Here is a 22,465-nt window from a genome sequence, read left to right as displayed (position 1 = left end):
CTTTCATGAGATACTGAATGTTTCTGCCACACTTTCCAATACCTCTGCTCATTTAGATAATGTGACAACTAATAGAGTTATCAGAAATATGACTACCTCTCCAGTAGAAGTTTGTGTTAGTCCTCCATTTTTCTTTATATTGGCTGAATTTCAAAATGATACAGAATGGTTAGATTGTACAAATATCACTTGTTTTTTGACGCAATGCTGGAATGGAACCAAATCCTTAGCCTTAGTGGTACAGCTACCAATCTTGGTCCCTGTACCTGTTGAGGCAGATCCATAGAAGTTCCCAATAATGAGTCTAGTTAGACAGAAGAGAGATTTTGGAATCACAGCTGCCATTGTCACTGCCATTGTGGTGTCTGCAGCATCAGTGGTTACCACAGGAATTGCTATGGCCAATCAAGTTAATAGTGCTGATACCATAAGTCAGATAGCAGAAAAAACGTCTGAGGCATTGCTCACTCTGCAAAGGGTGGATTCTCATATCGCCTCAGGATTAATGTTAGTGAATCAGAGAGTGGATATTTTACAGCATAACATGGAACAGATGATGGATGTCATTCAAATGAGTTGTGTGGCATCCACTCCGCATGTATGCATTACTCCCAATAGGTATATTAATAATTCTTTTATTAAAAGTACAGACCTATCGAATTATCTGAAGGGAAACTGGTCGCAGGAGCTGGATAGGCTGCAGAGGAGACTGCAGATACAGATCCTGAACCTTAATGGAACCAGAATGGAACCTGTGACCTTTGGAGACTTTACCTCTTGGCTTTCCTCTGCTTTCTCTTACTTTAAGGAATGGGTGGGAGTGATTTTGTTTGGTGCTGCCATATGCTGTGGACTGGCGCTCATGCTCTGGTTGGTATGCAAATTTAGAACACAACAAAAACGTGACAAGGTGATTATAACTCAGGCACTATTAGCTATTGAAAACGGCGCCTCCCCTAAAGTTTGGTTATCTATGCTCAAGAATTAGTCGGCATCTGAGTTCTCTGCTCTTGCACATGAGAGAGACTCAACAATCATTGATCAGCCCTTGCACATTGATGCATATGACAGGGTGATCATGATTTCCCTACTAATTCATTTTTTGGCTGGCCTCTTTTGCAGAGTTCGCCCTAGGTCATTTAGCAGTTACTGTCACACAGCACTGGGGTATCCAGAGATGGGCAACTTTCCTCATGCACAGGCCAACCTAAGACACGGGGCCCAGTGGCGATAGGGTTACCCTATGACAGGAAAAGACTGACATTGGAGGAACAACCTAAAACAGGAGCCACAGCAGATGGACATAATTGCACAGGCCTAGTCCAGCCTCATTTTATTAAAACAAAAAGGGGGAGATGTGGGAAGCCACATGTGCTGTTGCAGAGTGGCACAGGCTACCACGCATACATAGGCAGGAAAGTTTTTTGCCAAGATGAGGTTTTGAGAATTAACCAAAATTGACCAATCAGATGAGAGAGAAATTGACCAATCAGAAGAGAGAGAAGTAACCAATCAGATAAGAGAGAAAGTAACCAATCAGATGTAGGAATGCAAATGAGGTAGTAAGCATCAACCAAACACAACACAATCCGTGTGTGAGACACGCCTCTCCTAGGCCTATATAAAGCAGCACCAGGGCTGGGCTCAGGGTCTTTTCGCCTCTACAATCAAGCTCTCCCAATAAACGTGTGCAGAAGGATCCTGTTGCAGCGTCGTTCTTGCTGGTCGAGTTGAAAGCGCGCAAGAGAGTTGGTTTGGCTTTTGTATCATGATCAGAGTCTACCACTGAGAGAAGCCAAAACAGGAACTCAGATTTTCAGCTTTTTCCTAGATTATAGAGGGCTGCCATTTTGCCTCATCTCTTTCTCTCTCTCTCTCTCTCTCTCTCTCTCTCTCTCTCTCTCTCTCTCTCTCTCTCTCTCTGTTTCTCTAGTGAATTTCTCTGGTATCCCTTCTAAGGATACTAAGTCTCATTAATTTCATTCTTAGAGTGACATATCTTTAAATAGAAGCACATTGGGGATTAAGGCCTTAAATATAAATGCTGAGGGGAAATGGCATTTATTCCATAAAATACAGAAAAGAGGATACAGTTTCTCTGTGAAGCAAAAAGTAGAAACATATTACTACAATTGAACACCAAACTCACCCTGACAAAAAGAAGTGCATTGAGGCTTGTGAGCTCTTGTCAGTGGGAAACCTTTTCAGTGTTACATACTTATTCTCTAGCATCTCCTCCTGGTTAAAGCAGCTTGACACTGATTGTACATTGACATGCCTTCTGTATGCTGGTGTGGGGAGGAGTGGGTTTTGTGGCTGTTAAGTCTAGTACACTCTACTGAGTTTGTTTCCACCTAGAATGCTGACTTCAAACCCTGACTCCATCAATTGGACCTTGTGTGGCAGAGGTCAGATAGTATATAACCTGAGCCAGGATTTATGCCATCAGAATGAAAAATTAGCATCTTTGAAGTGGTGCTACTACATAAGCAAGAACAGAAAAAACAAATGACAAATCTCAAACTCTGTGCATAGTGACAATTCTCAAACTCTGCATTCAGTTTCTTTCATAACAGAATTTGCAAATCCATGCCTGATTCAAGTTAGCAAGTATTTTACAAAACAAATGCCAATGAAAACCAACTTATTAATTCTTTTGTATTTAAGTGAGTTAAAATTATTTGACTCTTAAAATTGTCCATCTGTGAGACAACTGGAGACAGATTTATTGGTCACGAGCTAAGGCTGTTTTTATTTTGGATGCTGTGAACCAGTCAATGTATACAGTGCAGAGGGTTACACAACAACTTGAAAGGATGCCTTTCAGAGTCAATTAAGACCAAGTTCTAAATGGTTTTCATCATTCTATGATTTGTGTAGCTTGTCTAAAGCTTTTCTGGAGTTTAACTTGGTTCTGAAATCCACTTTGCTGTCCAAAAATCATTGATAAGGGTAAAACAGTCCCTAGTCATTGGCATCCTTTCATTTGATCAATGTTTTATTGAATGATTTCTATGGACAGGGTATTTCAAAGCCCCAGGAAGGGGATAGCTGGGGAGACATCTCAGTTGATAAAGTACTTGCCTATATAAGCATGAAGACTTGAGTTTAGTCCCTATAACACACATAAACCAAGGCATGGTGGTGTGTGTTTGTTATTCTAGCACTGTAGGAGACACAGATGGATCTCTAGGGCTTTTTGGCCAATCAGCCTAATGTAAATAGGTAGATCTGAGGCCAGTGAGAAATCCCATCTTAAAAGCATACTGACTTTAAAAATTGCCGACTTGGGGTTGGAGAGAGAGCACTCCATCATGCCCCCAAACCAGAAGGCAATTGGAAACGCCTTGAAGTTCTGGAATGAGACCTTCCACACCAGGTTGGCTTGTCTGTCTGAGAAACCATCTGCGATTGACTGGGCTTACTATAAGGCCAGTGTGGCCAAGCCTGCCTTGGTGGATGATTTTGAAAAGAAGTATAATGCCCTATAGATTCCTGTGCCTGAGGATAAGTACACAGCCCTGGTAGACCAGGAGGAGAAGGAGGATGTGAAGAACTGTGCTGAGTTTGTGTCTGGATCTCAGCTCAGGACCCAGGAGTATGAGAAGCAGCTGGAGAAAATGAGGAACATAATTCCCTTTGACCAGATGACCATTGATGACTTGAATGAGATCTTCCCAGAAACCAAGTTGGACAAGAAGAAGTACCCGTACAGGCCCCACCAGCCCATCGAGAACCTATGAAGAAGCCTGGGACAGAGCCCTGACTGACATGAAATAAAACATTTAAATAGTGCTGGCAAAAAATAATTGCCAACTTGGTAGAACACATCTTTATCCCAGCACTTGGGAGGTGGAAGATGGATTTCTCTAAGTTCTAGGCCAGCCTGGTCTCTATAGCAATTTTCATGTCATCCAAAGCTATCATAGTGAGACTCTGACTCAAATCAATCAGTCAATCAACCAGATGCAACCGAAAGCTGAATGGTGCTTGGATGATAACAAAGGTTGGTCTTTTGCCTACCCCTCCACCCCATACCTCACACAAAGAAAACAGCTCCGGATAAAGTAGTAGTTGTGATGGTGAATCTCAGTCATTAACTTGATAAGATAAAGACTTGTCTTGCCTTTGGTATGTCTGTGGACTATATCCACTAGGATGATATCCACTGTGGACTGCACCATTCTCTGGTCTGGGATCTTGGACCATATAAAAAGGGGGGGAAGAAAACTGACAGAAGCACTCATCACTTTCTTATTTCTGACCATAGATGCAATGTGGCCAACTACTACAAGACACCCCACTCCCAAGCCCAGGTGCTCAGTGCTTTGACTTCCCCACCACAGCAGACTCTTCCTCAAACTGCTAGCCAAAATAAACCCTTCCTCTATTATACTACATATTATGGTTTTCAAGATATTTTGTCACAGTAGTAGGTAAAGTAACTAAGAAAGTTGTCTTCTGGGACTTTTGCAATGGCAGAAAGTACAGGTGAATGGGCCAATAAAGAGTTGATGTGCAATGGATGCTAGCCATGTTACCAGAACACTTACAAAGGCCACCTTTTCTAGATGTGGCCAGTTAGATTTGCTTCTGAGAAAAAAATGACTGGGAGCTGAAGGTGAAAAGGTTCAAAATATGGAAAGATTGCTGCATGCGCAGAGGAAGGTAATTCCAGGCAGACCACCAATAACTATAACATGTGTGATAGTGAAGCTGAGAAAGAGGTTGAGTGTACTATGAAGCAAGAGGTATAGCTGGAAGACAACTTAGAATGACATTCTAATATGGCACCTTTCCCTAAAATCTCTGATGATGCCTTTGAGGGGTTTCTACCAATGGGTTGACATGCTTGCATCTGCTTTTAAATGACAGTTCCTGATGTGTTAAAATAGTGGCTTGAATCTGAACACAGCACACTGGGTCCAAACAGTTCCATGTGTGAGAGGTTTGATTTTTTGTTTGTTTGTTTGTTTTGTGAGGGGCAGGGGTAGGGGAAGGTTGCGGCAGAAAGAGAAGGGGAAAAGAAAGAGAGAGAGAGGGAGAGGTGTTCCCCTTACTTATATGGAAAATGATGTAATTCAGGTAAAGGTGGGAGGTGAGCCAAGTGGATTCTGGAAATATGGTGCCTGTTGTCTTGGGAACAGATCTGCGATGTCATAGGTTTCGGGGGGTCCTGATGCCAACAGTTCCAGTAGGAGTGTAGTATTTGTAATGAGGGTGTGACAAGAGGTCCAGGATAGTTAGGAACCGTCATAGTGATCTGGGCAAGTAGTGAGGAGGTCCTGAACTAGATTACTGCTTCCCAAAGACATAAAAATAAATCTTTCACACAGTCTTGGGCCAGATCCCCTCTGTGTTGTTTACAAGAAAGCAGATAATCATATCTACATGCAGGAAGAGCTATTTGATTTCTTTTAGAAAAATAAAACAGGGACCTGTCAACACTGTCTCAAAGTTCTGTGATATTTCAGATCTCTTCAGCAGGAAAACAGTTGAGCAGACATTCACTCATCCATGCTTACAGTAAGTCTTCTCCTTTTCTAGGAAACCCTATGTAGATTCATCGGAACTGAATACATAAATCTTAATCACGGCATATGTTCTGCCATCTGCCGGTGTATTTTCAAGCCTGTGCAGGTATGACCTGATGCCACAATGAACGAATGGACTAGGAAGATCAAAGTTATTTCATCAGCTCCTGTGATTTATAATTTCCAAATCAATGGGAAGAGAAAACAGCAAGCATCAAGCATCCATCTCTGCTTGTACCAGGTCACACACTGTAATGCTATCCAAGCACAAGTTTCCATGGTAAACAGGGTAAGACTTGCCAATACCTCACAGGGTTCCAAAAGGAGGCAATGTCCCTCTTGGGAGAACTTTGTAACTGGAAAAGAAAATCTTTACCAATGAAATCTCCAGCAAAAGGAAAGTCCCAGATGATATTTTTGCAAATGGCTTCTTGTCAAATACCTCCTCAACAAGTATGGCTGGCAGTGACCCATCCATTCGACTGCAGAGGTGGTAAAGATGCTTTCACCAATACTTGTTTTCATTTGGACCCAACTTCCTAGGAAAAAAAAAAAAAAGAAGAAGAAGAAGAAGAGGAAGGAAAAAAAAAAAAGACTTACTTTGAGTTGAAAGTTTCTATGTTTCATCTCAGTCCAAAGGTGACTTAAAAAGATTTCTTTTAAAAGTTGAATTAATTCAAGTGACATCTGTAAAATTTAGTCACTTGGGAAGGTACATCTATAAGAAAAATCTCTCTGGACAACACCAAAAAATTTTACATTTTCCTATTTTTTGTGACTTTTGGAAGATTAATGATTTTTGACTGTTTCTCTTGAAAGAGTTTAACCCTGTTAGTTTCATGCAATTTGTCCTTTTGAAATCATTTGATCCAAACAGAATTTTTTGCCTATGATTAACATAAAATAAGATTTTAGTTATGAATTCACTAGGTCTTTTAAAAATTAGGGTGCATAGCATATGTTTAACAGAAAAGAAATCTTTTTATAGATAAGAGTTTAAGTTGGGCACGATAGTGCACACTTGTAATCCTAGAACATGGGAGGTTGAAGCAGAAGGATGGAGAGTTTGAATCAAGTCCATCTCAATAGAGCAACAGAAGAAGGAGAAGAAGACTAATTCAAGAATAATACAAAGCTTTAAAAGAGAACTTCCTGTTGGAATATTTTCTTAGTCATTGTTCTATTGTTTCGAGGAGTCACTATAAACATGACAGCTCTTGTGATGGAAAACATTTAATCAAGACTGGCTTATGGGTACAGAGGTTATCGTCAAGGCAGGAAGTATGGCAGTGTGCAGGCAGACATGAGGCTGGAGAAGAACCTGAGAGTTCTACATCTGGATTGGCAGAAAGACAGAATGAGACACTGTGCTTAGCTTGTGCTTCTGAAACCTCGATGTCCATCCACAGTGAGTGACATACTTCCTCCGACAAGGCCACACTTACTCCTACAAGGCCATACCTACTCCTACAGGGCCACACCCACTCCTACAGGGCCACAGCCAGTCCTACAAGGCCACACCCACTCTTATAAGGTCACACTTTTAATTTATTTGTTTATTTTTATTTATATGAGTAACTGTAGCTGTTTTCAGACACACACCAGAAGAGTGCATCGGATCCCATTACAGATGGTTGTGAGCCACCATGTGCTTGCTGGGAATTGACTTCTGAAAGAGCAGTTAGTGCTCTTAACCACTGAGCCAACTCTCCAGCCTCCAAGGTCACACTTTTTAATGTCACTTCCTAAGTTTTCAAATACATGAGTCTATGGGGACCATTCTTTTTCAAACTGCCACAGATATATAAAGCTACTCTCAAGTAATACATTATTTGATAGTAAAGAATAATAGGATAGTAAAAATGCAGTAAGTTTTAGAGATGAAGACTAAACAAGGTGACTTGAGAATGCAAAAATGAGAGAAAGTAATATTGATAGGAGGACAGATGCAGTTTTTTCTTTGTTTTGAGAGTTGGGGACCTAAAGGATGAGTGAGTTGGAGATGGCACTTCAGCTGAGAGCTTCCGGTGAGCACAGACATGGGGGTTAGAGCATCGACTAGTCAGGGTAGCTAGTAGCATAGGAGAAGAAGTGGAAAAAATAAGCTGTTTCTTACTGGGTGTGCTACTCATAGTTTGGGTGTGCAGATTTTTGACATTTTAGTGAGTATGTTTTCTGATTTCAGCCTTTGAAAAGCCAGTAGTATTCTTTGTCACAGGGACCACTACACATAATTGTTCCTTAATACTTTCAAACACTTTCCGGGAGGCAGTTAAATTGATTGAGTACATATAGGTCGCAGGTTTAGTTCTTAGGTGGTATGGGGACTGCATTATAGATAGCATGACCAGACTTATGAGTCTAAGTTCCAGAGACTGACTCTGAGGAGGAAAACACCAGGAAACAGGAGAATCTATTCAGCCTAGGCAAGAGTTAATGCACACTTGATCTAAACAATTTCATCACTTTCCTGCTTGAAAACACTCATGGAAAGTTTTAAAAAGCCATTCTTTCTTCTAAAGCCCCACAGCACTCCACTATAGAGCTCTTTCTGCTGTAGCTGCTTTCCTGTTTTCTGCTTTCCCCAAATTAATATCATATGTTATATTCAGAATTACAAAAACAAGATTCTTAGAGGGTGATCATAACACCCTCTCTACAACACATGTACTAATTATAGTATCAACACACGGGGTGTGGAAAGCTTTGCTTACAAAAACAAGCCCGCTTCTCTGTTTCTTCTTAGATAGGATTTGGTTTCTTTCACTTTTTGACCATTTCCCCCTCTTTAAAGGAAGACTCTGTTGACAGTACACTGAAAGATTTGGAGTCTCAGATGTCAGAGCAGTGGGAACTGAATGTGGAGAGGCATATGGAGCCTGTCAGAAGCACTGTGAGCAGCCAAAACAGGAGACAGTGCCCAAGGCAAGAGAGGCAAAGAGATGTTTGCTCTGCTGTGTGTGTGCAGGAAATCCAGGAGACTAGTGGTGACGGCCAGAGGGGCATGGCTGCCTGGCAAGCATTAGTCTGCATGTATCAAAAGGGTGTCCCAACTCAACACAGCTTTGACTTCATCTTGTAATGTGTCCCCTCCCTGCTGCTGAAATCCTGCTGCCTTCTGATTTTCTGGAAGAACTTGAGAAGGGACTGTATCAATGGGATATAAAGCATAGACATTTTATGGTTAGATTTTCCTCAGGAAATCCATTTCAGGTGCTTTTGTGTTTGTTTGAACCAAAAAAGGGGATTTTAGCATATTCCATTGATGAGGTTTGCATATTTATGCAGCTGTCCTGGGACTTACCATCTCAAGTTTGAATCTGATTCTATTCATTAGCCAAGTTTTTATTCTTTATAACTCTTCTCTTGGTTCATGTTCCTTTAAAAAAGAAACCTCAAAAACAAAACAAAAACCAAAACAAAACAAAACATCCAAAGTCGTTGCATCAAAATCCAGAGCTCAAGTCTAAATTCTCCTCTACATACATACGTGGTTCTGTCTTAGACAGGGTCATTTTCAGTGACTGGCATTCTGATGCCACAAATTAATTGTAATGAAGGAGAGATGTTTACCTTTCAAGTTTACCAAATTTGCTTGCATTCTAGATTTTATGGGTCTATATTCCCATCAGGATTCCTTGTGAAAATTCACTAATGGTTCTATTTATAGGGGAGGGGACACCCTGAAAAAAAAGTGATAACATCATTGTTTTTAGTTTCTCTGGCATTTTATATGGCATAAATATTTTCAGATATGTTAACTCATTAAGTCCTCCAAACACCAAAGAAAGGATTAATCCAAAATCACAGCATCAAAATCCAGAGCTCAAGTCTAAATCCTCTAATACAAACTTAGGTGTTTCTGTCTTAGGGTCATTTTCAGTGGCTGGTGTTCTGATGCCTTGAATTAATTAAGAATAGACTTCTGAGTAATGAGCCTTTCCAGTTATGACTTAGGGTTTACAGCCTTGAATAATGAATTGTTATCAGTTATATGGGAAGTTCCTGTCTTCTATAAGTTCTGATCCCAGGGCTGGGAATGTAATTCAGTGATTGTATGCTTTCTGGTTGGGAGTAAGAGTGAGAAGAAGGAAGAGGAGGAGGAGGAGGAGGAGGAGGAGGAGGAGGAGGAGGAAGAGGAGAAGGGGGAGGAGGAGGGGGAGGGGAGGAGGAAGAGGAGGAGGAGGAGAAAAGGGAGGAGGAGAAAAGGGAGGAGGAGGAGATTTGTTTTGATGCCAGCTTTTGTGGATCATAGACCTCAGTGATGGAGAACAATGGATGGATGACAATGACAGCTTCTGGTTAGTTAGTATTTTCTCTACATTTTGTATATAATGATTCCCAGAAGTATTTCTGAGGACTATGGTAGCCTTCAGTTGCTCCTGTCAACAGTTCTTTGAAGATCTTGAGGGTCACTCTAGTCTTTTGCTTCCTGGGATAGCTCTTCAGCAGGAAGAGGGCTCAGCATCACCTTGATGGCAGATCACATTGCTTGAGAACTTATCAAAAATGTTTTTTTAGAATGACCCCAGAGTGAACAGAGGGATCAAGACTGTTGAGCCTGAGACTTTCCACTGCCTGAGACTTCCTGAACTCTGAGGTAGCTTTGATTCCTTCCTTAGAAGTTCTATGAATCATCTTAACATTTCTCTCTACAAGCTCATTCTTTTTCTTTCTGAACATTTATGTGAGACAAATCCCAGGATCTGTCTTAGGCATCTTCAGGTTCTCAAAACTTCATGATTTTCTAGCAGTGGCCCTGTGTTGAATAGAACTCAAATAAACTCCCATGACCACTTAGCAGCAACAATAAGATAAAGTCTGTTTGGTTTGCTCCATGTGCCAATCGCCTTTTTAATGCTTTAGCTGCAGAAATCCTCATAATAATCATGATTGAAATACAATTGTATGCATGTATGAAATACTTAAACAATCAAGAAATATATTTTTAAATCCCCATAAAACACACATTTCATTTTAAAAACAATTACAAAATTTAAAATTTTTTGAGATTATAATATATCATTCCCCATATCCCTCCCTCCCTCCAAATCCTCCCGTATACTCCTCTTTGCTCTCTCTCTCAAATCCGTGGTCTCTTTTTTTTCATTAACTGTTGTTACTACATGCGTATAAGTCATGTATGTACATATATATTCTTAAATATAACCTATTCAGCCTGTATGATGTTACTTGTATGTGTTCTCAGAATTGACCATTGTGGTCTCTGATAGCTGATTGGTATGCTTTTCCCTGAGAAACTCTCGTTTTAAAGAAGACTTATATAGTGAAAAAAAATGCTAAGAAGTAGTGAATGGGTCATTTGACTTTTGGTAGCAACTGGATTCTAAAAATTTCTAGTGGATAAGAAATATATATCATAAAAAAGAAATATATATCATATCAAAACACTTGAGTGTATTCTTTTTTGCCATGGAAGAATGGCACATTCTTTCTGAGCAAAAATTTTTTGTGCCTCTTCTCATCTGGCCAGAACTTTTGTAGTCAACACTTCTCTTATTCAACCACCAGTTCTTACTTTCCTTTGAGAAAACCCCTGCCTTCCCAGGTAGCAATGCTCTTGGCCTCTCCCATTCAGCCAGTGCAATCCTGTTCTACTCTGTGTTTTTGGTGCAGAGACCAGCATGTGGTCTGACTTCACTGAATCTGGAGGTCTCTGGCAAAGCTCAAGGTGATGCAGCCTGCACTGAACACAGACAGAACCATGAGAGGAGAAAGTCTCTCTCTCTCCTCCTTGTGCTTTTAAGTGGCTTCTGGAGTAGGGGACTTATGGCTACAAGATTAAAGTAAGGCATAGAAACAGATATCTTGTAGATGGTACAGTGTGGCAACTAAAAACCAAAACCAAAACCAAAATCAAAGCCAAAAATCCTTGATCTTTGTTAACCATATTGGACTTCTCTATCACTCTTAGGGCCATGCATGGGTTTCTGTGAAGTAAATGAATGTACTGGAATTTATACCAGTCTTGTTTTAAAAACTCGAGGCAGTATTGCAAATTGACACAGTACTATGGAACAAGGCTTGTGGAACCTCAATCCTAAGCAGGTGGTTAGGGATTTGCATCAATGAAAAGAAAACTCATCTTTTGTTGTTGTTGTTGTTGTTGTTGTTGTTTTTTAATATTTTATTACATATTTTCCTCAATTACATTTCCAATACTACCCCAAAAGTCCCCCATAGCGCCCCCCACTTCCCTACCCACCCATTCCCATTCTTTTGGCCCTGGCATTCCCCTATATTGGGGCATATAAAGTTTGCAAGTCCAATGGGCCTCTCTTTCCATTGATGGCCGACTAGGCCATCTTTCGATACATATGCAGCTAGAGACAAGAGCTCCAGGGTTCTGGTTAGTACATCATGTTGTTCCAACAATAGGGTTGCAGATCCCTTTAGCTCCTTGGGTACTTTCTCTAGCTTCTCCATTGGGAGCCCTGTGATACATCCAATAGCTGACTGTGAACATCCACTCCTGTGTTTGCTAGGCCCCGGCATTGTCTCACAAGAGACAGCTATATTTGGGTCCTTTCAGCAAAATCTTGCTAGTGTATGCAATGGTGTCAGCGTTTAGAAGCTGCTTATGGGACGGATCCCTGGATACAGCAGTCTCTAAATGGTCCATCCTTTCATCACAGCTACGAACTTTGTCTCTGTAACTCCTTCCCTGGGTGTTTTGTTCCCAATTCTAAGAAGGTGCACAGTGTCCACACTTTGGTCTTCATTCTTCTTGAGTTTCATGCGTTTATCAAATTGTATCTTATATCTTGGGTATCCTAAGTTTTGGGCTAATATCCACTTATCAATGAATACATATTGTGTGAGTTCTTTTGTGATTGTGTTACTTCACTCAAGATGATGCCCTCCAGGTCCATCCATTTGGCTAGGAATTTCATAAATTCATTCTTTTTAATAGCTGAGTAGTACTCCATTGTGTAAATGTACCATAATTTCTGTATCCATTCCTCTGTTGAGGGACATCTGGGTTCTTTCCAGCTTCTGGCTATTATAAATAGGGCTGCTATGAACATAGTGGAGCATGTGTCCTTTTTACCGGTTGGGACATCTTCTGGATATATGCCCAGGAGAGGTATTGCTGGATCCTCCGGTAGTACTATGTCCAATTTTCTGAGGAACCGCCAGACTGATTTCCAGAGTGGTTGTACAAGCTTGCAATCCCACCAACAATGGAGGAGTGTTCCTCTTTCTCCACATCCTCGCCAGCATCTGCTGTCACCTGAATTTTTGATCTTAGCCATTCTGACTGGTGTGAGGTGGAATCTCAGGGTTGTTTTGATTTGCATTTCCCTGATGATTAAGGATGTTGAACATTTTTTCAGGTGCTTCTCTGCCATTCGGTATTCCTCAGGTGAGAATTCTTTGTTCAGTTCTGAGCCCCATTTTTTAATGGGGTTATTTGACTTTCTGGAGTCCACCTTCTTGAGTTCTTTATATATATTGGATATTAGTCCCTTATCTGATTTAGGATAGGTGAAGATCCTTTCCCAATCTGTTGGTGGTTTTTTTGTCTTATTGATGGCGTCTTTAGCCTTACAGAAGCTTTGTAGTTTCATGAGGTCCCACTTGTCAATTCTCGATCTTACAGCACAAGCCATTACTGTTCTATTCAGGAATTTTTCCCCTGTGCCCATATCTTCAAGGCTTTTCCCCACTTTCTCCTCTATAAGTTTCAGTGTCTCTGGTTTTATGTGAAGTTCCTTGATCCACTTAGACTTGACCTTAGTACAAGGAGATAGGAATGGATCGATTCGCATTCTTCTACATGTTAACAACCAGTTGTGCCAGCACCATTTGTTGAAAATGCTGTCTTTCTTCCACTGGATGTTTTTAGCTCCCTTGTCGAAGATCAAGTGACCATAGGTGTGTGGGTTCATTTCTGGGTCTTCAATTCTATTCCATTGGTCTATTTGTCTGTCACTATACCAGTACCATGCAGTTTTTATCACAATTGCTCTGTAGTAGAGCTTTAGGTCCGGCATGGTGATTCCACCAGAGGTTCTTTTATCCTTGAGAAGAGTTTTTGCTATCCTAGGTTTTTTGTTATTCCAGATGAATTTGCAGATTGCACTTTCTAATTCGTTGAAGAATTGATTTGGAATTTTGATGGGGATTGCATTGAATCTGTAGATTGCTTTTGGCAAGATAGCCATTTTTACAATGTTGATCCTGCCAATCCATGAGCATGGGAGATCTTTCCATCTTCTGAGGTCTTCTATAATTTCTTTCTTCAGAGACTTGAAGTTTTTATTATACAGATCTTTCACTTCCTTAGTTAGAGTCACGCCAAGATATTTTATATTATTTGTGACTATTGAGAAGGGTGTTGTTTCCCTAATTTCTTTCTCAGCCTGTTTATTCTTTGTGTAGAGAAAGGCCATTGATTTGTTTGAGTTAATTTTATATCCAGCTACTTCACCGAAGCTGTTTATCAGGCTTAGGAGTTCTCTGGTGGAATTTTTAGGGTCACTTATATATACTATCATATCATCTGCAAAGAGTGATATTTTGACTTCATCTTTTCCAATTTGTATCCCTTTGATCTCCTTTTGTTGTCGAATTGCTCTGGCTAGGACTTCAAGTACAATGTTGAATAGGTATGGAGAAAGTGGACAGCCTTGTCTAGTCCCTGATTTTAGAGGGATTGCTTCAAGCTTCTGACCATTTACTTTGATGTTGGCTACTGGTTTGCTGTAGATTGCTTTTATCATGTTTAGGTATGGGCCTTGAATTCCTGATCTTTCCAAGACTTTTATCATGAATGGGTGTTGGATCTTGTCAAATGCTTTTTTCCGCATCTAAGGAGATGACCATGTGGTTTTTGTCTTTGAGTTTGTTTATATACTGGATTACGTTGATGGATTTCCGTATATTGAACCATCCCTGCATCCCTGGGATGAAACCTACTTGGTCAGGATGGATGATTGTTTTGATGTGTTCTTGGATTCGGTTAGCAAGAACTTTATTGAGGATTTTTGCATCAATATTCATAAGGGATATTGGTCTGAAGTTTTCTATCTTTGTTGGGTCTTTTTGTGGTTTAGGAATCAGAGTAATTGTGGCTTCATAGAATGAGTTGGGTAGAGTACCTTCTGTTTCTATTTTGTGGAATAGTTTGTGAAGAACTGGGATTAGATCTTCTTTGAAGGTCTGATAGAACTCTGCACTAAACCCATCTGGTCCTGGGCTTTTTTTAGTTGGGAGACTATTAATGACTGCTTCTATTTCTTTGGGGGATATAGGGCTGTTTAGATCATTAACCTGATCTTGATTCAACTTTGGTACCTGGTATCTGTCTAGGAACTTCTCCATTTCATCCAGGTTCTCCAGTTTTGTTGAGTATAGCCTTTGGTAGAAGGATCTGATGGTGTTTTGGATGTCTTCAGGATCTGTTGTTATGTCTCCTTTTTCATTTCTGATTTTGTTAATTAGGATGCTTTCCCTGTGCCCTCTAGTGAGTCTGGCTAAGGGTTTATCTATCTTGTTGATTTTCTCAAAGAACCAGCTCCTTGATTGGTTGATTCTTTGAATAGTTTTTCTTGTTTCCACTTGGTTGATTTCACCCCTGAGTTTGATTATTTCCTGCCGTCTACTCCTCTTGGGTGAATTTGCTTCCTTTTGTTCTAGTGCTTTTAGGTGTGTTGTCAAGCTGCTAATGTGTGCTCTCTCTAGTTTCCTTTTGGAGGCACTCAGAGCTATGAGTTTTCCTCTTAGAAATGCTTTCATTGAGTCCCATAAGTTTGGGTATGTTGTGGCTTCATTTTCATTGAACTCTAAAAAGTCCTTAATTTCTTTCTTTATTCCTTCCTTGACCAAGGTATCATTGAGAAGAGTGTTGTTCAGTTTCCACGTGAAGGTTGGCTTTCTATTATTTATTTTGTTATTGAAGATCAGCCTTAGTCCATGGTGATCTGATAGGATGCATGGGACAATTTCAATATTTTTATATCTGTTGAGGCCTGCTTTGTGACCAATTATGTGGTCAATTTTGGAGAAGGTACCATGAGGTGCTGAGAAGAAGGTATATCCTTTTGTTTTAGGATAGAATGTTCTGTAGATATCTGCCAGATCCATTTGATTCATAATTTCTCTTAGTTTCACTGTGTCCCTGTTTAGTTTCTGTTTCCATGATCTGTCCATTGGTGAAAGTGGTGTGTTGAAGTCTCCCACTATTATTGTATGAGGTGCAATGTGTGCTTTGAGCTTTACTAAAGTTTCTTTAATGAATGTGGCTGCCTTTGTATTTGGAGCATAGATATTCAGGATTGATAGTTCCTCTTGGAGGATTTTACCTTTGATGAGTATGAAGTGTCCCTCCCTGTCTTTTTTAATGACTTTGGGTTGGAAGTCAATCTTATCAGATATTAGAATGGCTACTCCAGCTTGTTTCTTCATGCCATTTGCTTGGAAAATTGTTTTCCAGCCTTTCATTCTGAGGTAGTGTCTATGCTTTTCTATGAGATGAGTTTCCTGTAAGCAGCAAAATGTTGGGTCTTGTTTGTGTAGCCAGTTTGTTAGTCTATGTCTTTTTATCGGGGAGTTGAGTCCATTGATATTAAGAGATATTAAGGAAAAGTACTTGTTGTTTCCTGTTATTTTTGTTGTTAAAGTTGGCATTTTGTTCTTGTGGCTGTCTTCTTTTAGGTTTGTTGAGGGATTACCTTCTTGTTGTTTCTAGGGCGTGGTTCCTGTCCTTGTATTGGTTTTTTTCTGTTATTATCCTTTGAAGGGCTGGATTCGTGGAGAGATAATGTGTGAATTTGGTTTTGTCGTGGAATACTTTGGTTTCTCCATCTATGTTAATTGAGAGTTTGGCTGGGTATAGTAGCCTGGGCTGGAATTTGTGTTCTTTTAGTGTCTGTATAACATCCGTCCAGGATCTTCTGGCTTTCATAGTCTCTGGTGAAAAATCTGGTGTAATTCTGATAGGCTTGCCTTTATATGTTACTTGGCCTTTTTCTCTTACTGCTTTTAGTATTCTATCTTTATTTAGAGCATTTGTTGCTCTGATTATTATGTGTCGGGAGGCATTTCTTTTCTGGTCCAGTCTATTTGGAGTTCTGTAGGCTTCTTGTATGTTCATGGGCATCTCTTTCTTTAGATTTGGGAAGTTTTCTTCTATAATTTTGTTGAAGATGTTTGCTGGTCCTTTGAGTTGAAAATCTTCATTCTCATCCACTCCTATTATCCGTAGGTTTGGTCTTCTCATTGTGTCCTGTATTTCTTGGATGTTTTGAGTTAGGATCTTTTTGCATTTTACATTTTCCTTGATTGTTGTGCCGATGTTCTCTATGGAATCTTCTGCACCTGAGATTCTCTCTTCCATCTCTTGTATTCTGTTGCTGATGCTCGTATCTATGGTTCCAGATTTCTTTCCTAGGGTTTCTATCTCCAGTGTTGCCTCATTTTGGGTTTTCTTTATTGTGTCTACTTCCCTTTTTAGGTCTAGTATGGTTTTGTTCATTTCCATCATCTGTTTGGATGTGTTTTCCTGTTTTTCTGTAAGGACTTCTACCTGTTTGATTATGTTATCCTGTTTTTCTTTAAGGATTTGTAACTCTTTAGCAGTGTTCTCCTGCAATTCTTTAAGGGATTTTTGTGCTTCCTCTTTATTGTCTTCTGCCTGTTTAGCAGTGTTCTCCTGCATTTCTTTAAGTGTGTTATTAAAGTCCTTCTTGAAGTCCTCTATCATCATCAGGAGATATGCTTTTAAATCCGTGTCTAGCTTTTCCGGTGTGTTGGGGTGCCCTGGACTGGGCGAAGTGGGGGTGCTGGGTTCTGATGATGGTGAGTGGTCTTGGTTTCTGTTAGTAAGATTATTACGTTTACCTTTCGCCATCTGGTAATCTCTGGGTTTAGTTGTTATCGTTGTCACTGTTTAAAGATTGGAGCAGAAGCTGTGTTCCACTCACCAGCAGTCTCTAAATCCTGCGGCGGGGGTCGTGGGTAGCTGAAGGTACCCCGGTGCTGGTCCAGCCGGAAGAGGCCTGTGGTCCTACTCAGGCCGTTTTTCTGCTTCCCTAACTAATGCAGTCTCTGGTCCCGCGTGCAATTGGATTGGAGCAGAAGCTGTGTTCCACTCACCAGCAGTCCCAAAATCCTGCGGCGGGGGTCGTGGGTAGCTGGCGGGTGTCAGGCAACCCTGCGCTCCCGCTACCCCGGCGCTGATCCAGCCGGATGAGGCCTGTGGTCCTACTCAGGCAGGTTTCTGCTTCCCTAACTAATGCAGTCTCGGGTCCCGCGCAATTGGATTGGAGCAGAAGCTGTGCTCCACTCACCAGAAGTCTTAAGATCCTGTGGCGGGTGTTGTGGGTAGCTGGCGAGTGTCAGCAGACCCTGCGCCCCAGCTGCCCCGGTGCTTTTCTGACCGGAAGAGGGTTGTGGCCCTATGTAGGCCGGATTTCTCTCTCCTCAACCAGAGTAGTCTCAGGTCCCGCGTGATTGGACTGGAGCAGAAGCTGTGTTCCACTCACCAGCAGTCCCAAAATCCTGCGGCGGGGGTCGTGGGTAGCTGGCGGTTGTCAGGCAACCCTGCGCTCCTGCTACCCAGGCGCTGATCCGGCTGGATGAGGCCTGTGGCCCTACTCAGGCCGGTTTCTGCTTCCCTAACTAATGCAGTCTCAGGTCCCGCGCAATTGGATTGGAGCAGAAGCTGTGTTCCACTCACCAGCAGTCCCAAAATCCTGCGGCGGGGGTCGTGGGTAGCTGGCGGGTGTCAGGCAACCCTGCGCTTCTGCTACCCTGGCGCTGATCCGGCCGGATCTATTTTCTTTATTTACATTTCAAATGTTTTCTTCTTTCCAGGTCTCTCTTTTGGAACCCCTCATCCCCTCCCCCTGCCTCTATGAGGGTGCTCACCCAACCACTCACCCACTCTTACTGCCCTGGCATTCCCCTACACTGAGGCACGAAACACCCTCATCCTCCCACTGATGTCCAACCAGGCCATCCTCTAACACATAAGTGGCCAGAGTTACATGTGTATTATTTGGTTGGTGGTCCAGTCCCTGGGAGCTCCGGGGGTGTCTGGCCGGTTGATACTGTTGCTTCCCCCATGGGTCTGCAAACTCCCTCAGCTCCTTCAGTCTCTTCTCCAACTCCTCCATCGGGAGGGGGGCATGGAGCAGGAGGGAGAAGCAGGGTTGGGGGGGGGGGAGCTGTGCTCAGTCCAATGATTAGCTGCAAGCATCTTTATCAGGGTCTGGCAGAGACTCTGGGGAGACAGGCATATCAGGCTCCTGTCAGCTAATAGTGCTTTTTGTTTGTTTGTTTGTTTTGTTTTGTTTTTTGAGACAGGGTTTCTCTGTATAGCTTTCGCTATCCTGGAACTCACTCTGTAGACCAGGCTGGCCTCGAACTCAGAAATCCGCCTGTTTCTGCGTCCCAAGTGCTGGGATTAAAGGCGTGCGCCACCACTGCCCAGCCACTTTTTTTTTTTTTTTTGACATTCTTTTAATCCCAGTATTTAGGTAGAAGCATGAGGATCTCTGTGAGTTTGAGGTCAGTCTGGTCAACATAGCAAGTTCTGGACAAACCAAAATTACATAGTGAGACTGCTCTCACTATCAAAAGGCTCATCTAGTGATTTTGTCTGTGTGACCCATCCATTCATATCACTTTGTATTAATTGTATATGTGTAGTCAGTATGGTTTGTATATTCATGTCTCCAAGAATTCAAGTGTTGGCACATTATTCCCCATTGCAATGGTATCCAGAGACACTGAGAACTTTAAGAGCTAGTTTCGGCTTTAAGGATTCATCTTGCTCTTAATGGACCAGATTGGTTGTTACAGAGCAGGTTGTTACAGTGCAATGCCCTTCCCCTTTCCTGTTGTGCTCTGACCTACCACCCAGTAGCTACTTAAGCTCGGATTTCCAGCCTCTAGATTTCTACCGCTAGCCAGAGTGCGCATCTTTCCTTTTGTGTTTTCTAATCTCTGTTATTCCTTTATAGCTGCAGAAGATGGAGTAGTAATGAGCTATTTCAGGGAGTGCAGGAGGTGGGGAGGGAGAGGGACAGGAAGAGTGTGAGGGTCAGGGAGAAGGAGAGAGACCATTTTGACTCTGGATATTTTTGTTACAGAGTTTCCTAAAAATAAACCTAATTGTTGTGTTAATATTAGATTAGGACATGCAGCTATGTGGTTAGTTGGGGGTTTTTTGCCAACTGGACTAACCTTTTTCACCCTGATCACCACACAGCTAGAGGCTGTGGGAAGATATACTCTCTGTTTCTTTTCTTGGTAATGAGACTCCTTAATGGGAGGCAGGATCACGTCTGGAACTCAGTGGAGGTGGTGTTTAGGCATGGCTGGTTCTATTACAACCTCAATAACTGGCACCAAACAAGCCACTTAATCCTTCCAAGTGTCAGCTTTCTGTGTGTGAGGCTCAGAACTAACATATGTATAAATTGTAGACTCTAAATCTTTTAGACACATGGTTGTGACCTTATATTCACATTCATATTACTGTCTAGCCCCTGATACTGACACTGTGGTATATTTGGATAATATAGTACACTGTCACAGAAATTTTCCTGTCTCATGCATAAGCCCATCTCATCTGTCTTGAGCCTGCTGTAGCAATGTTTCCTTACATGAAGACTGATAGGTGTATGGAGAGAGGATTTCTAAATGATGCTTGGTCTCTGTATTGTTTGATGGTTAGAAATGCTGTGAAACTTCCATCATGCATTCCCATATAGGTATGGCTGCTGTCATTCCCCAGCTGCACAACCACAATTCAACAAGATCACAACCTCTGTCCTAGTGAGGTCCTAGGGAGGAATACTGCAAGTATTCCACTGGATACCATATGAACATGATATCGTGTCAGTACTTTAATATCCCAGGATACAACTTCAATTGGTAGTACTGTACATGTAAAGCATATTTGAGCTTCAAGGGTCAGGCAGGAAATGAAGACACAGAGGTTCAGAGAGAACACAAGAGTTGCCTGAGGCTGCTCAGTCCATCAGCAGTCTGACAGGCTGGAACCCAGATCACCTGGTTCTCAGACTGGGTTCTTGCCAATATCCAGCATACCCTTATTTACACAGATGACATTAATAGAATTGCCCCTAGCAACTGTTCAAAGAAATAGTCATAAAATACCAAAAGAACACAAAACCTCTAAAATTCTTAGATGATTTGTATGTTTTTCTTTTACACCATATGAAAGAAACATAGATAATTAAGCAAGCATCATTTTAAACGATATAAGACTGTGTATACATAATTGAGTGGCAATTATTGCCTTGCTTTGGGGACTGTTACAGAAACATGACATTCATCAAACTAGTGAAAATTTCCATTCAGATGTTCACATGATTCAAAGTGACCAGCTTCACAGACATCTCAGGCTGGCATTTGAAAGAAATCTTTTGCTTGTGTGGGACGCAAGGTAAACATTTATTCCAGACCAAGCACCAGGAGATAAGAGTCCATGAGAAATGTCTTGCAACACACAGCGTGAAGAGAGGTCATGGTGGACTAGCCAAATGTGAGTCCATAATGGATTATAGGGAAAACAAATATTATGTTTGGAAATTCAGACGGAGTCAGATGAATTCCAGCCAGAATTATAGTGATTTTCCTATTATTTTTAATATTTGTCAGTCTCTTAAGTTAGCCCTGAGTCGACTTTTGTAGTTTCCTTCAAGAAAGTTGGTAAGATGCCAAAAGAACTTTAGACAAGGGAAAAACTCAGTTTGTTCCCTTGAAGAAGAAAGCGAAAAGCTCCCAATCATGTAAAGATGTTATAAAATGTTTTAGCTGCTTGAAGAGATGAATTAGAGAAGATCCAGAAAGTGCACCCAGATACAATGGTCCCTGAAAGTGACACGCATAGGTAATAACTAATGTTTTGGGCAATATGTTATGGCAAATGCTGTTTGGGAGTGATCCTATTTATGCTCACAAATCTATGTGGCACAACTAATTATCCATATGTATTACATACATACATAAAGGAACTTTTAAAGAGTAATCTCTCTGAGCACTTATAGCTAGAGATATAAGACAATGTTTACAAGTTTTACAGCTCTTCCTCCTCCTCCTCCTCTTCTTCTTCTAGAAGGAGTGACTTCCAGTTTGTCTGATTCAAAAATGGTGATACCTTTGTCTTTGCCAAGTACTTGGTTGTGTCCTGAAACACGAGATGGAGGTTTATTTGTGCTTTTTTATTTTGGGACAGAGTCTTGCTGTACTTGTACTCTTGAACTTGTACTCTTTCTATCTCTGTCCTCCCTGTCCTTTGAGTAGCAAGGATTATAGACCAGTGCTGCCAGGCCTTGCTTGGAAGATTTTTTTTTCTTGCAGGGTTTCTCCCTCCATTATTAGCTTACAAAGCAGTGGTTTCTGCAAGGCGCTTTCATAATCCTTTAGTTTTGGTTGATCTGCCCCATACTCACTTCTTTCCTAACTCCCTATCCCATTCCACTTAAACTTGTAATCCCAGTATTGCCCCTCTTTACTTTTGTATCATATGTATTCTACTGTCTCCTCCCCTCCTTCCCTTTCTAATGGGTTCAGTGTCTGGGAGGAGCATCTCCCTTTGCAGTTTGAACAGCTTGGTTTGGCCACGTAGGGCTGACCCAAGAGGGCTTGCAGCTGGGCTTGGACTCTCTGCTCTCCTGCCTGCTTTTCTACAGAGACTTCCCCTGGCTTACTAATTTCCTTTACAGACCTTGTTTCTGGCAGAAGAAGAACTCACTGTGTTCTATCCTGTCTGTGTCCTTTCTTGGGGTTTAAGTCATGAGATTCCTACTCCGCTGTCTTCCTTGTTGTTCTTAAGGAAGTGTCTTAAGGAGGCATGTTTTTTTTTCTGTCTCTGGTTGCTGTGTTGTGAAGTTCTATTATGTGGAACAGTAGAAGACACCAGGCAAAAGGGA

At 41.4% G+C, this 22,465-nt stretch overlaps 1 pseudogene; it reads left to right on the top strand.

Annotated features, from left to right (window-relative positions):
- The first annotated feature begins 3,314 nt into the window (after positions 1 to 3,314).
- Positions 3,315 to 3,743, top strand: LOC110305010 (ATP synthase peripheral stalk subunit d, mitochondrial pseudogene; annotated as a pseudogene).
- The last annotated feature ends 18,722 nt before the right edge of the window (positions 3,744 to 22,465 follow it).

The sequence above is a fragment of the Mus caroli genome, unplaced genomic scaffold (assembly GCF_978045245.1).
Source record: "Mus caroli unplaced genomic scaffold, Mus_caroli_1 scaffold_1, whole genome shotgun sequence".
Classification (NCBI taxonomy): Eukaryota; Metazoa; Chordata; class Mammalia; order Rodentia; family Muridae; genus Mus; species Mus caroli.
The sequence above is the reverse complement of the archived record's forward strand: the minus strand, read 5'-3'. Positions and strand labels throughout refer to the sequence as shown.